This window comes from Schistocerca cancellata, chromosome 6 (genome assembly GCF_023864275.1).
Source record: "Schistocerca cancellata isolate TAMUIC-IGC-003103 chromosome 6, iqSchCanc2.1, whole genome shotgun sequence".
NCBI classification, from domain to species: Eukaryota; Metazoa; Arthropoda; class Insecta; order Orthoptera; family Acrididae; genus Schistocerca; species Schistocerca cancellata.
The window spans coordinates 675,771,550-675,786,449 of NC_064631.1; the positions used below are offsets into that span (position 1 = coordinate 675,771,550).

General features: G+C 43.6%; 1 protein-coding gene across 1 annotated transcript in view; it reads left to right on the forward strand.

Moving 5' to 3' along the window:
• LOC126191391 (membrane protein FAM174A-like) overlaps positions 1 to 13,511 on the forward strand; it is a 39,323-nt gene extending 25,812 nt beyond the window's left edge. The window contains exon 3 of the mRNA XM_049932250.1: positions 12,422 to 13,511. The gene's annotated coding sequence lies outside the window, so the exon portion shown is untranslated. The remainder of the gene's footprint in view (positions 1 to 12,421) is intronic.
• The last annotated feature ends 1,389 nt before the right edge of the window (positions 13,512 to 14,900 follow it).

Here is a 14,900-nt window from a genome sequence, read left to right on the forward strand (position 1 = left end):
ATGTCCCAGTGATAAATTGTTGGTTATGGAAAATAATGTGAAATATTGTTAAACACATATGAATGCTCTAACTTTATTGGTATTTGACTGTTACCTCATACATTTTTTAAGTTTCTTTTATAGTTGACTTTCTTCTGGTGAAGAGAATGTACTTGAAAACATCATCATCAGATATTCCAGAGCATAGTTTGTTGAACCTAATGATAACATGTCATCTGTACGAGATATAAAGTTCTTTGTAAAGGGATTTTCCATACTTCATACAATAATTACCAAAGTATCATTTACTCTGTTGTGTATCAGCCATGATTGTCTCCTCTTCACAAAAAATCTCTTATTGGTTCTGTTTTACTATCTGATGTAACCATTTATCACAATATATCTAAAAACAAAGATGATTTGACTTACGAAACGAAAGCGCTGGCACGTCGATACACACACAAACAAACACAAACATACACACAAAATTCTAGCTTTCGCAACCAACGGTTGCCTCGTCAGGAAAGAGGGAAGGAGAGGGAAAGACGAAAGGATTTGGGTTTTAAGGGAGAGGGTAAAGAGTCATTCCAATCCCGGGAGCGGAACCTTTTGTCTTTCCCTCTCCTTCCCTCTTTCCTGACGAGGCAACCGTTGGTTGCGAAAGCTAGAATTTTGTGTATATGTTTGTGTGTGTATCGACGTGCCAGCGCTTTCATTTGGTAAGTCAAATCATCTTTGTTTTTAGATATATTTTTTCCCACGTGGAATGTTTCCTTCTATTATATTCATTTATCACAATAGATTTACTTGACTTAGATATCTGTATTATTGTCTTCAAAAATATCATATGAGCTACAAAACTTCAGTCATATGTCTTGCTGACATGGAAGACAGGTGCAGTTTCCTTTTTGCTGTATGAAATGCCTATTTTTATATCTAAAAACAAAGATGATGTAACTTACTGAACGAAAGCATTGGTATGTTGATGGAGACACTAACAAACACAAACAAACACACAAAATTCAAGCTTTCGCAACCCACGGTTGCTTCATCAGGAAAGAGGGAAGGAGAGGGAAAGATGAAAGGATGTGGGTTTTAAGGGAGAGGGGAAGGAGTCATTCCAATCTTGGGAGCGGAAAGACTTAATATACAGACACAAGCAGACATATGTCCCCAAATAGCTACATCATCAACAAAGGCTAAAGCATTGAGATTGCCATTTCCTACCTTCTTGATTTCCTTTATAATCACATCTGTAAGTGCAGTAAAAAGTAATGGAGAAAGTGCACTCCTCTGTCTGACCTGAACCAGCCTGATCTGCCATTGCCCATTTGTCCACAACTTTTACAGATTTCATGTAGCAGTTGCCTGTTATTAGGGAGTTTGGAACCATTCATTTTTCTCAACACTCCCAGCTCTTACACCTTGTGATGACCTCAACCTACACGAAAAATAATTATCAAAATCTGAACTGTGAAGTCATCCAAAATTCTAGTTGGAAAACCACACTCTTTGTTATACTTCTCAATTGGTCACAATCCCACTTTGTTTATGAACTGAAAACTCAAATATTCACAAGAAACTGCTCTGAAATTAACCTGAACCGACAAAATTGTGTATATATTCTCTGAAACTTCAATGACATTTAAGACAATATCTGAAAGAAATTATAAAAAGTAACAAAATTCCGTGAATCCTACACAATACTGTTAACAATCGCATGAACACTGGGGGGTTTCACCATACGTCTACCCAATTTTGAGTATAACCAGTGTCTCTTAATACTACGACTCGTAGCAATACAATATCAAAAACTTTTATTTCTGGGTAAACAGTCACTACGTGATTTGACAGCTGACATTTATAATTCCCGCTCACGTCAGGAAAAGCACCAATAAGGGAATAGCAGCTTTTACGTTATTGGTCAGAACGCAAGCAATTATGGCGATCACCGTAATTTTCCCGCGAAGCCATATATTGCGACAAAATACTCTTATTAGTCACTGTCACATATCTAGAGTCATAACAATACATAAAACTACATAAAATAACTAAAATAATTTTGACATGCAAGGAGAATTAGTCCTAATGAGAGGAAGTAGTTTATATTTACTGGTGTTTCAACAATGACTACCAGGCAACTTTTAATTCACTGATTGTAATTTTATTTTCGTTAGCAGAAAGCAAACAAACTAAACAAAGAATTTAATTAAATAGAGTCAGTAATTCTTATACTTTTAATAGAGAAAGAATGTTTCTAGGTCAGGGGATAGCGTTCGGCGAAATCCCAAACTTTTTGTTGCATATGAAGCGTTGCGTTAGGCAGCACGATGTCGGCGGGTTACGATGATGAGAGCAGGATACAGACAGTTCCGATGGTTAATCTTCTCCGGTGAAACGCAAATAAAGTTCTGGCACAGCTGTATCATTAACCCCATGGTGATTAACAAACCACAAGACACCAATATACAAACGTTGTTGACATGTCCTCTCTTTCAAAGTACATGACGTAGACATCGCTCATTTTTACACTTTATGCACTGTCCGTGACACTATCGTCCATAATTACATGGTTCGTCACATTCATATAGTCTTAGCCACAAATACACAGTTCATAGAATTGTTCTTGTGTGTAAAGCACACCGTAAACAATGTCCACTCTGCTCTCGCGTTTCAGACTTCGACAACGTCACTGAAAGCCATTTGTATTGCACAGTTAATTAGTCTTCACTTTCACGGCTTGATAGAATGTGATATACAACAGTTCCACCACCCAAAACCAATACCAGCAAAGTTCATTCGCATAAAAGCACAGTTCGTGTCGGCCACAAATGCCGCAGTTGTAAAGAGAATTAACAATCTGATAGTTCGGTATCACTGTCCATACAATTACGTATGCTTTTCATGAAACACAGTATCGTTTTTCCCGCGCACGCTTCACAGACACGCCATCCACCATCCCCTCTACTACGCAACAACCTTTCGACTCTCGATATCACTATCACTGTCCCCTGTCTATAGATGTTATATCATTATCGTAAATTACATAACCTTTATAAATGTTATTGACTGCATTTTCACAATTAATAATATTCCAAAAGAGAACTTTACAAACTTTACCACAAGTACAAAGCAAGAAACATATTTATCCATTGGCAAACGAAATAATCACAATTACATCTTTACATTTAAAAACCACAGTAGAATGTTAAGTAATCACAATTAGAAATGCCCATATGAACAAAAGAAAAAGAATAGAAATCTAAAGAAAATCACGAAAAAATTTTATATGCTTAATTAACAATGCCTGCACAACCTTACCTCAGCGTCATATGCTTTTCCAAATCCAGGAATGATTATGAGATCTTTATCCTTTTCCCAGTACTTTTCCATTGATTGTTATAGTGCAAATATGAGGTCTGTTGTTCCTCTTCTTTTTCTACATCTACATCTACATCTACATGGTTACTCTGCAATTCACACTTAAGTGCCTGGCAGAGGGTTCATCGAACCATTTTCGTAGTACTTCTCTACCATTCCACTCTCGGATGGCGCGTGGGGAAAAGGAACATCTAAGCCTTTTCGTTTGAGCTCCGATTTCTCTTATTTTATTATGATGATCATTTCTCCCTACGTAGGTGGGTGTCAACAAAATATTTTCGCATTCGGAAGAGAAAATTGGTGATTGAAATTTCATAAATAGATCCCGCCGCAAAGAAAACCGCCTTTGTTTCAGTGACTGCCATCCCAACTCTAGTATCATGTCAGTGACACTCTCACCCCTATTGTGCGATAACATGAAACAGGCTGCCCTTCTCTGCACTTTTTTTATGTCCTCCGTCAATCCCACCCGGCAAGGAACCCACACCGCGCAGCAATATTCCAGCAGAGGACGGACAAGTGTAATGTAGGGTGTCTCTTTAGTGGGGTTGTCGCATCTTCTAAGTGTTCGGCCAACAAAGCGCGCCAACAAAGCACAGTCTTTGTTTTGCCTTCCCCACAATATTATCTATGTGGTCTTTCCAATTTAGGTTGCTCGTAATTGTAATTCCTAGGTATTTAGTTAAATTGACAGCCCGTAGATTTTTGTGATTTATCGTATACCCAAAATTTATCGGATTTCTTTTAGTACCCATGTGGATGACCTTGCACTTTTCTTTGTTTCGTGCCAATTGCCACTTTTCACACCATACAGAAATTCTCTCCAGATCATTTTGTAATTGGAATTGATCGTTTGATGATTTTACTAGATGGTAAATTACAGCATTATCTGCAAACAATCTAAGGGTGCTGCTCAGATCATCAACTAGATCATTTGTGTAAATCAGGAACAGCAGAGGGCCTATGACACTACCTTCCGACCCCCCAGGGGGTCCACAACTCTTTTGTGGACACGTGCGGGGCGAGCATGGGGCCCCGAACCATTGCAGCCTTCTTTCTCTCCTGGGCTGCATTTCCTTTCCCTTCCCCTCCTTTCCCCTCCATACCCCTTTCCCCTCGCCCTCTCCTCTCCCTCTCTTGGTGTCCTTGCTTATGTTGGCCCCCGCTATCCTCCTGGTTCTGTTGGTTTTACACTCCGGCTTTGCTGCGTACTCATCTCCTCCTTTTGGCATTCCTTGGTCCCCCTCTGGGGTTTGACCTCCATTCCAAAATTTCTCTTCTGTAGTGTGAGCCATTTGGGGAAGAGCACCTTATCTAGTGTCTCCGACGTGCGCCCTCCTAGTACATCCCACCTTTTCTTTTACATCGTTGTCTGATGCTAGGGTGCATAGCCAGCACGGTAGCCAGCCCGTGTGGTGGGGTCGCTATGTAACCTTTTGGTTGAGCCCCCTGAACACACAGGGATCACACTTCTGATACCTGAGCTGTGACCTCCTCATGCAAGCCTTGGAGTGGTTGCTCGTCATCCTGGAGCATCGGAACTCCCGGCAATGGCCGCCGTGCCAGACGGCCCTTGCTGTGGCTGGGTGGCGCCCGTGAGGAGAGCCCCTGATCGGAGTGGGTGGTATCAGGGCGGACGCTATGCAGATGAAACGCATACGGGTCCAAAACTCTGGCCGCTCTTCTGCGGCCGTCTCTCTGCGTGGTACTGATTCCTCAAGTGCTGCTTCTCTTGCTCCTTAGGCCTTCCCTTCCGTGGCTACCCCCTGGGAGGAGGGCCAGGCCCGTCGTCTAGGGGCAAAACTTTTCCCCCGTTACCTATTTTGCACTAGGACTGATGGAGATACTTTCACCAATGTCAAACCTTTATTCTTTGTGGAACACATTGAAGACAAGTTTGGCGAAGTGGACTCCCTGAGCAAGATGCGGTCGGGTTCGTTGCTGATAAAAACTGCTTCGGCTGCCCAATCTGCGGCCCTTCGTGCCTGTACCCATCTTGGCACATTTCCCGTGTCCATTACCCCTCACCAGTCTCTAAATATGGTACAAGGTGTGATTTTTCACAGAGACCTCATCCTTCAAACTGATGAGGACCTTCGGGACAATCTCGGACGGCGGGGTGTTCACTTTGTTCGGCGTGTTCAGAAGGGTCCTAAGGATAATCGTATTGATACTGGTGCCTTTATCCTGGCCTTTGAAGGGGATACCCTTCCTGAGAAAGTTAAGATTATGGTCTATCGCTGTGATGTGAAGCCGTACATCCCACCTCCTATGCGGTGTTTTAAGTGCTTGCGTTTTGGCCTCATGTCTTCTCGCTGTTCCCAGGACCCTCTCTGTGGCGACTGTGGACGTCCACTCCATGAGGGGAGTCCCTGTGTTCCCCCTCCTGTATGTGTAAATTGTCATGGTAGTCATTCTCCACGTTCAGCAGATTGCCCATTCTATAAGAAAGAAAAAAGATACAGGAGTATAAGTCCCTTGATCGTTTAAGCTACACAGAGGCCCGTAAGAAATATGCACGATTGCACCCTGTGTCCATGACATCTAGTTACGCCTTGGTTACATCTTCATCCCTTCCTCCCCCTTCCTTACCCCCATCCCGGACCCCTCTCCTTCCCCCCTCCCCTGCGGCTCCCACACCCTCTCCTCTGGGCGCTGCTCCCCCTCCCCAGCCGGAGAAGTGTCCCACTCCTTCGGCGTCTGCCGGTTAAGGGCGCCTCTCCCGGGATGCCCCTTCCCGGCACCTTCCAGGTCAGAGGTCTGCTGCAGCACGGCGACCGCGAGAGCCGCGGTCTATCGGCCCCCAGGTCGCCCGGTCTCTTGCTGTCCCTGATCTTGCTGCAGCTGGCTCCATTATGCCACACAGCCCTCCTCGATCTCAGCCTGAAAAGAAGAAGAAACATAAGTCCCGGGACAAAGAGCCTCTGGTATCACCGGAGGTCCCTTCCCCGACTTCGCAACCGGATTCTGACCTGTCTTTTATGGATGTCGCCCCCTCCTTGTCGGTGACGGGTGGGGACCCGGCGGTATGACTGGATTTAGCGTGTTCAGCCCTCATTTAAACCATTGTTGTGTGGTTCTCCAATGGAATTGTAATGGCTATTATCGTCACCTTCCGGAATTGAAATCCCTTCTTTCGTCCTACTCAGCAGCTTGTGTGGTTCTCCAGGAATCTCATTTTACTGATGCTCACTCACCGACCCTCCGTGGGTTCCGTGTTTTCTGTCGAAATCGTGTCGGACCCTTGCGGGCTTCTTGTGGCGTTTGTACGTTGGTCCGTACAGACATTGCTAGCACGTGGATTCCTCTCCAAACTACATTGGAAGCGGTTGCTGTTAGGGTCCACTTAGACTCTGCAGTCACAGTATGCAATCTTTATCTCCCTCCTGACAGGACTCTTACACCTGCTGCCTTAACCACCCTTCTTCAGCAACTTCCTCCTCCCTTCCTCCTCCTTGGGGATTTTAATGCTCATCATCCTTTGTGGGGCAGTGCCTTTCCATCTAGACGAGGTCTTCTTATAGACCAATTTATTGCAGACCACGACCTGTGCCTTCTTAATGATGGCTCCCCTACTCATTTCAGTGCTGGTCATGGTACCTTTTCTGCCATTGATCTTTCTCTTTCTTCTCCCTCTCTCCTCCCTTCATTACACTGGTCGCCACACGACGACCTTTGTGATAGTGACCATTTCCCGTTGATTATCACGCTCCCTTCCCGCTCCCCGATGGACAGGTTACCTCGTTGGTCTTTCCACCACGCCGATTGGCCTCTATACACTGCACAGGTCGAGTTTTCTCCCTCTTTGTCGGGTTGTATTGATGACGTCCTACGTGACGCGTCTGACGCGATTGTTCGCGCTGCTACCCTTGCTGTCCCGCGCTCATCTGGACAATTTCGTCGTCGGCAAGTCCCGTGGTGGACTACGGCCATTGCCATTGCCATCCGTGATCGCCGTTGAGCTTTGCAACACTTCAAGAGGCACCCATCTGTAGCCAGCGTTTCTACCTTTAAGCGCCTTCGCGCTAAAGCCCGTTATTTAATCAAACAGAGCAAGCGGATATGTTGGGAATGATTCGTTTCTTCCCTTGGTTCCACTGTCCCTCTGTCGCGGGTATGGGCTACACTTCGCTCTCTCCAAGGTTGCCATCGGCAGTCCACCCTCCCAGGCCTTCACCTCCCAGATGGCATTTGTACAGACCCATTAGTTATCGCAGAACATCTTGCGACCCATTTTGCGGTGGCATCAGCGTCGGCCTCCTATCCAGCTGCTTTCCTTCATCAAAAACAGCAGGCTGAAGCTGTCGCCTTATGTTTCACCACTTGTGAGTCAGAATCTTACAACGAACCTTTCACTGAATGGGAATTTCTTTCTGCTCTATCTTCTTCTCATGATACGGCCCCTGGCCCCGATTCCATTCATAACCAGCTGCTTCAACATCTCAGTGCTCCACAACGGCACCATCTTCTTCGGGTGTTTAACCGTATCTGGCTCCAGGGTGACTTCCCTTCTCAGTAGAGGGATAGCGTTGTGGTTCCTGTCCTTAAGCCTGGTCAGAACCCCCTATCTGTTGACAGCTATCGGCCAATTAGTTTGACCAATGTTGGTTGTAAGTTACTTGAACGGCTGGTAGCCCGTCGGCTCACTTGGGTCCTCGAATCTCGGGATCTATTGTCCCCTTACCAGTGTGGCTTTAGAGAGGGACGATCTCCAATCGATCATTTACTTCGCTTGGAATCCGCAGTTCGGCAGGCTTTTTCCCAGCGCCGCCATTTGGTTGCAGTGTTTTTTGACCTTCGCAAGGCCTATGACACGGCCTGGCGCCATCACATCTTACTAACCCTTCATCAATGGGGTCTTCGGGGCCCACTCTCGATTTTATCCGCCAGTTCCTGATCCATCGGTCATTCAGAGTTAGAGTTGGTACTGCTTTTAGTTCTCCACGGACCCTGGAGACGGGCATCCCACAGGGTTCTGTCTTGAGTGTCCTTCTTTTCCTCATTGCTATCGATGGACTTGTGGCCTCTGTCGGTCCCTTGGTCACCCCTGCCCTGTATGTGGATGATTTCTGCATTTGGGTTAGTTCCTCCTCGATGCCATCTGCAGAACGGCAGCTCCAGGTGGCTATACGGCGTGCTTCTGCATGGACCCTCTCACACGGGTTTCAATTCTCTCCTTTAAAATCGCGGGTGGTCCACTTCTGTCGCCGTACTACGGTCCACCCTGATCCAGAGCTCTATCTCGCTGCACAAAGATTGCCTGTGGTTCCACAGTTTCGTTTCCTAGGTCTTCTTTTCGACAACAAGTTCACTTGGCTGCCCCATATCAGACTCCTGAAGGTAGGATGTTTCCGTAAACTCAATGTCCTTCGCTTCCTTGCCCACTCCTCTTGGGGTGCGGACCGTTCCCTCCTCCTCCGTCTTTTATCGTGCTCTAGTTCTGTCACGTTTGGACTATGGTTGTCAAGTTTATGGTTCAGCTGCTCCTTCCACGCTGCACGTGCTGGATCCAGTCCACCATCGTGGTATCCGTTTGGCCACCGGTGCCTTCCCTACTAGCCCTGTAGATAGTCTCCTGGTTGAAGCTGGGATCCCCCCCCTTTCTGTTCGGCGGTCCCAGCTTCTGGTGTCTTATGCCCTTACTATCCGTTCTTCTCCCGCTCATCTTTCCTATTCTATCCTATTTCCAGACCATGGACGTCGCCCGCCTGACTCCCGCCCTCGGGCGGGTTTACCGGTTGGGCTGCGCCTTGCGTCTCTTAACCGTGATTTTCGGCTTCCTTCTTTGTCCTGTCTTCCTCGCTCCCTCCCCTCCACCCCTCCTTGGTTACTTCCTCGGCCTCGAATTCGGATGGATCTCCACCGCGGTCCGAAAGATTCCATCTCCCCGGTGGTGTTCCGTTCCTTTTTCCACCAAATTTTATGGGAGTTTCGGGATGCTGTTGTTTTTTACACTGATGGCTCTCAATCTGCTGATCATGTTGGGTATGCCTTCACGTCCTTTGTTGGAACGGAAAATCATCTGCTGCCACCCTCATGTGGGGTGTTTACTGCGGAATTGATGGCCATTTCCCGGGCCCTTACCTTTATTAAACAATCCCAACACAACCGCGTTTTGTTATGTACGGACTCGATGAGTGGCCTTCTTGCTATTGACCGGTGTTTTTCGCGCCATCCCTTGGTCTCTGCCATCCATGACCATCTCGCTGATCTTCACCGTGCTGCTTGTTCCATTGACTTCCTATGGGTCCCGGGCCATGTGGGTATCCCGGGTAATGAGCTTGCTGATCGTTTGGCTGGGGGAGCAGTTACTTACCCCCCGTTTTCTGTAACCCCTCCTGCAGCAGATTTACGGCTTCACATCAAATCCCACTTTGCACAGTCATGGGCCAGTTCTTGGGAGGCTACTCCACTGTCTAATAAACTTCGTGCCATTAAGGTGAATCCAGGCCCATGGCGTTCTTCCTTTCGCCTCTCCCGCAAGGACTCGACCACACTGTGTCGTCTCCGCATTGGCCATACCAGGCTGACCCATGGTTTCCTTTTGCGTGATGAGCCACCCCCGCTATGTGGTTGTGGAGCCTTCCAGTCAGTGGCCCACATTTTGGTTGAATGCCCCCTTCTTTTGGCTCTGCGTGCGAAGTACAGACTCCCCCACACTTTACCTTTGATGTTGGCTGACGATTCCCGGATGGTCTCTCTGGTTCTAGGTTTCCTCCGGGAGAGTGGTTTTTATTCTCAGTTTTAAAGTTTTTAATCTCCCTCTGGTGTTGGGGCAGGGCGGTGAGTGTTTGGGTGTCTCCCACTGTAGGCGGTGTTCAGAGATTCCCGATTCACCTCCCTGCCTGGAATCCTCTTTTCTTTCCCTTTTACTCTGTTTTTACCCCTTCTTTTTAAGGCTTGGTTAGTTTTTCTATTCCCATACGTACTTTCTGCATTATAGCGGTTGTCCCTTTTAAGTCACAGGTGGTCTTGCCTATGCTGCTTCAGCATAGTGTTGGGTTCGTTTCTCTTGCCAACTTCCCTTGTTTGTTTTTACTAATGACAACGTGACTGCCCTTTTACGTTTCCCCTTTTTCCGTTTTATTGTTCTGCCTTTTCTGAGATGTCCCGTTAGCAGATTGGAGTCTATTTGAAACGAGGGACTGATGACCTTGCTGTTTGGTCCCTTTCACCTCAAACAACCAACCAACCAACCACCTTCCGAAACAACAGATATCACTTCTGTTCTACTCGATGATTTACCGTCTATCACTACGAACTGTGACCTCAGATCCGTGTTGTTACTCATCAAACTGGTTTTCTAACAGTGATCTTAATCTTTTATTAGTAACGTTTTTCAATATCTTTAAGACAGTGTGATCCCCTTATAATTAGAAAACTTTTGTCTACTTCCTTTCATGAACAGTGATGTTATACCCCCTTCTTCCAGTTGTGTGGTACTCTATTTTCCTCCCAAATGATTCCCTGTGTTCACTGTAGCCATTTTATTCCTTCTATGCCTTATTACTTTGATCATGTCTGCCGTCAGTTCATCAGGCCCGGCTGATTTGCCTCCTTTCATCTGCTTCAAGATGTTCTCTGTAAGAGGTGGTTGTTCCACTTCAAGTTCTGGTAAATCTTTTATTTTCTATTCCTCCTCCATTATCTCCTTGAGATTCTGTAATGTGTTGAAGTATGTTTTCATATTTTCTCTGATCCCTTCTGCATCGTGGGCTGTGGTCCCATTTTATCCTCCGCATTACTTTTATGCCCTCACTATCTGATGTTTTGCTATTTACTAGTCTGTATAGCATTTTATTGTTTCCATTACTGTCCTCCTGTAGTCTTTGAGTGAATACTCCCCAACTTATCTCCTTTTCTTGCTTCACAACTTTCTTAACCCTAAGCTTCTTGTCCCTATAAGCTTGTTCCAAAGTGGATAGTTTTTGAGCATCTACTGGTTTGATCCTGTGGGTTTGTTTGTTTCTCTCCACATATTTTTTTTCCTTCAATATGTTCCATTCTTTAACAGCTTCCTTTACCCTGAGATTTCACTGGCTGGTTTCCTTCTGTTTCATTTTACCATTGGTTTACCACAGACTTGTCAACATAGTTTGCTAATGTTGTCTTAAATGTTCTCCACTCATTTGCACCACCTATTTCATTTGTTGGTAATTCTGCAGTTGTCAGACTTTGAAATATGTTCTACTTTCCTGTTTCCTTCGGACTTCATTCGTTGATCTTGCACATCTTTCTTAAACAGATTGTGATAGTCATTTTATCAAATAAAGATATTATTGATGTCTGTCACCAAACTTAGTAAGAAACTTTACAGTACAAGTGAAGCTGGATGACAGTATTATTGACTGCATGAAATAGACATTGATTGCTGACACACTGAATGAAAATTAGCACCTTATAAAATTACAGCAGCTGGAGAAATTTTGAATCGCATCTGTATAAATGTTGATGAGTGGTTATTTGAATATGGTCCATCATTATTATAGTAGTAACAGCATGGGAAAGGGGGGAGGGGGGGTCAGGATCCAGACTATTCAGTTATGCCTTCAAAGGCTCTGCTGTAATGATGATAGAAGATGAATAGCTATAGCAGAATAATATAAGTTTTAGTCCACTCCCATCTTGAAAGTAAAACTCCATAATACTTATATACTCTCATTTAGTATGTTATTTGACTTCAGAAGGAGTAATAACCATGAGTTTTTGCTATTTACTAGTTCATCCACCTGTAATTACCTCGTTGTTAAGACATGAAGAACCCTTTCCCTCTCGCCCCCACCCTCGTCCTCTGCCCTTATGTTAGCAGGTGGATTGAGTCACATTATTCAGTTAACTGAATTATTGTTTTCAGTGCTTGTGGAATTATTATGTGATTTAAATTTTTTAGTTGTATTATCAAATTAAATTTGGACAAAATTGTTTGACTTCATTACATATGGTCCGTATAACATTAGTGTTTCTACATGTTACTAGATCTGGATCTATTAATTCTGTGTGACATTACAGATGTCTTCATTTTTAATAATATTTGTGGAATTTTTTCTTGTTTCTTTTGCAGTAAATTTACATAAACATCTGTGAGACTGCCACTTCTTCGTGTTAAGAGGTTTTGTGCATTTCTTAAAGTGACTGCAGCTGTTTCGTCAGTGTTATGGATGACTGTTATGAAATGCACGTTGACCAGGCTACTTACAAAGAGAGAACTATTTTAGTGCGTGTTGTTCTGCACCTCTTTTCCTGTCATGCAGTATTTGTTAACCCATCTGCATTAATGGTTTACCTTAAATATCTCTGAGAAAAATAGTACTCTCAGATAATGAAAAAAGAAAAAAAGAAGCAGGGGGAAAGCTTTTTGTTGAAAATGACAATTGTGTAAGTGTGGAGATAAAGGATAACATGACTGGTAAAATCTGTATTTCAAAATGGTGGACAACATACTTAATTCTACCTTTGACAAAGTAACATTAACTAACATTTACAATATTTAGACTGAATAATCATTTATTTACTTTTTATCCATTTGAACTGATAAATTGGCCTAATGCTTCTGAAATAGAGGAAATGCTGTGAAATTTTTGATCTGTCCCATGTTCAAAATATGGAGATGTGGAAGTTGCTTCAGTCAGACAACTGGCAAAATTTTAGATACATATTTTTTTAGTGGCATAAAAAATATACCAAGCAATCATTACTTTTGTTGCAGGTAGCCTTCTTTTATTATCAAATTGCCCGAGTGTATTCTGTATCAGTTAGGTCATCAGATCTGAATTTTAAAAAACATTTTTATTTTTGAAATATTGAATACCTTGTTAATGAATGCTTGGTTTCCAAAACAGATGAATATCCTTGTACTAACAGTTGGACTCCAACCAGCTCTCTTGAAAAGAAAGCCCTGCAGGAGTTTTATCAAAAGCTGTGACTAATTTTAATGTTAATTGCAGATATGTGAAGAAATTGGAGAAAGCTGTTTTATATCATATCTAAAAGCTTTAACTGCCTCTAAAGCAATATAAAAAAGAGGCACCTTTGACTGATCAAAAGATGGCAAAAAAAAAAGAAAATAAGCTAGAAGTCTGATTTGTAAATGCCTGATTTAATATGTACAAATTGTTGCTAACATGTTATGTAAATAAATTATTTTGACAACATCTTAGACATTCATTTCTTTCATCTTAAAAACCTTTTATGAAACTAAAATTTCGTACGGATTGTTACTGTGCTCCACCTACCGATTTATCTGTTCTAGGTGAGTTGTTACCTTTCCCATACTTTACATACTAATGATAATCGAATAGCTTATGTATGCATATTTGGTTCTGTCCTGTTGTTGTGAACTGTGTCAGATCACATTACCTTCTTGTAGGGCTGAAAAGGAAAATCAATTTGAGAAAACTATAAAATTACAGCGAGGCTTACTGGCTGGCCAATATGTACCTTCACGATGCAAAAGTGCAAGTTCTGCCATTAAACTGGCCAAAAAGTAGGTAAAAGTTGTTCTACCTTTTGTGTAACTGTATGTTTCTACCTTGAAAAGGAGGTTTTCATACTGTCATCTTCCTGTTTTCCTCCTAGAGCTTAATTTCAATATTTATTTCACTTATCATTTCTCCCCCTCTTCGACCTTTTTTACATGTCACTCTGCCCTGCTGTCATCTCTGGACTGAAGTTGGCATAATACTTATCTTGAAACTAATCTGTATGCACCCATGATCTAGGGCTAGCATCTTTTAATAGTAATCAAAACTTCCTCGGTCCCAGGTTTGAAACCCACCACTGCTTAAGTTTTGATTAATATTCAGCGCTGGCAGCAAAAGACTTCCGGCATAAGAAGTCACCCTCACTCTGCCATTGGGCTTGTCAAAGAGGGCAGGGGAATGGACAGAGGTTTAGGGCAGTCTCTTGTCCTTGGAGTGGGAAACTGCTCCTAAAGCAGCAGAATCAACAATGATCAACAGCATGAGAATTCAGAAGGCAATGGAAACCACTGCCTTAAAAACACACAATGTGTATATACAGGACATGTGGCCTGTAATTGACAGTGTCGTGATGATCTCTCCATTGGATTCTGGAGTAGTCCGCCATTCGGATCTCCTCACCAAGGGTGAGGTGACCATAAGAAAAAGATTGAACAACCAATGAAAGGATAACATTCTACTAGTCGGGGCATGGAATGTCAGAAGCCTGACGTGGCAGGGAAGCTAAAAAATCTGAAAAGGGCAAATGCAAAGGCTCAGTCCAGATATAGTAGCTCTCAGTGAAGTGAAATGGAAAGAAGACAGGATTTCTGATCAGATGAGTATAAGCTAATATTGACAGCAGAAGGAAATGGTACAACGAGCATAGGATTTGTTGTGAATGGGAAGGTAAGGCAGAGAGTGTGTTACTTTGAACAGTTCAGTGACAGGACTGTTCAAACCAACACTGACAATGATAGTTCAGGTACACATGCCGACATCACAAGCTAAAGAGGAAGACAGAGGGAAAGTATGAGGATATTGAAAGGATAATACAGTCTGTAAAGAGAGATGAAAATTTAA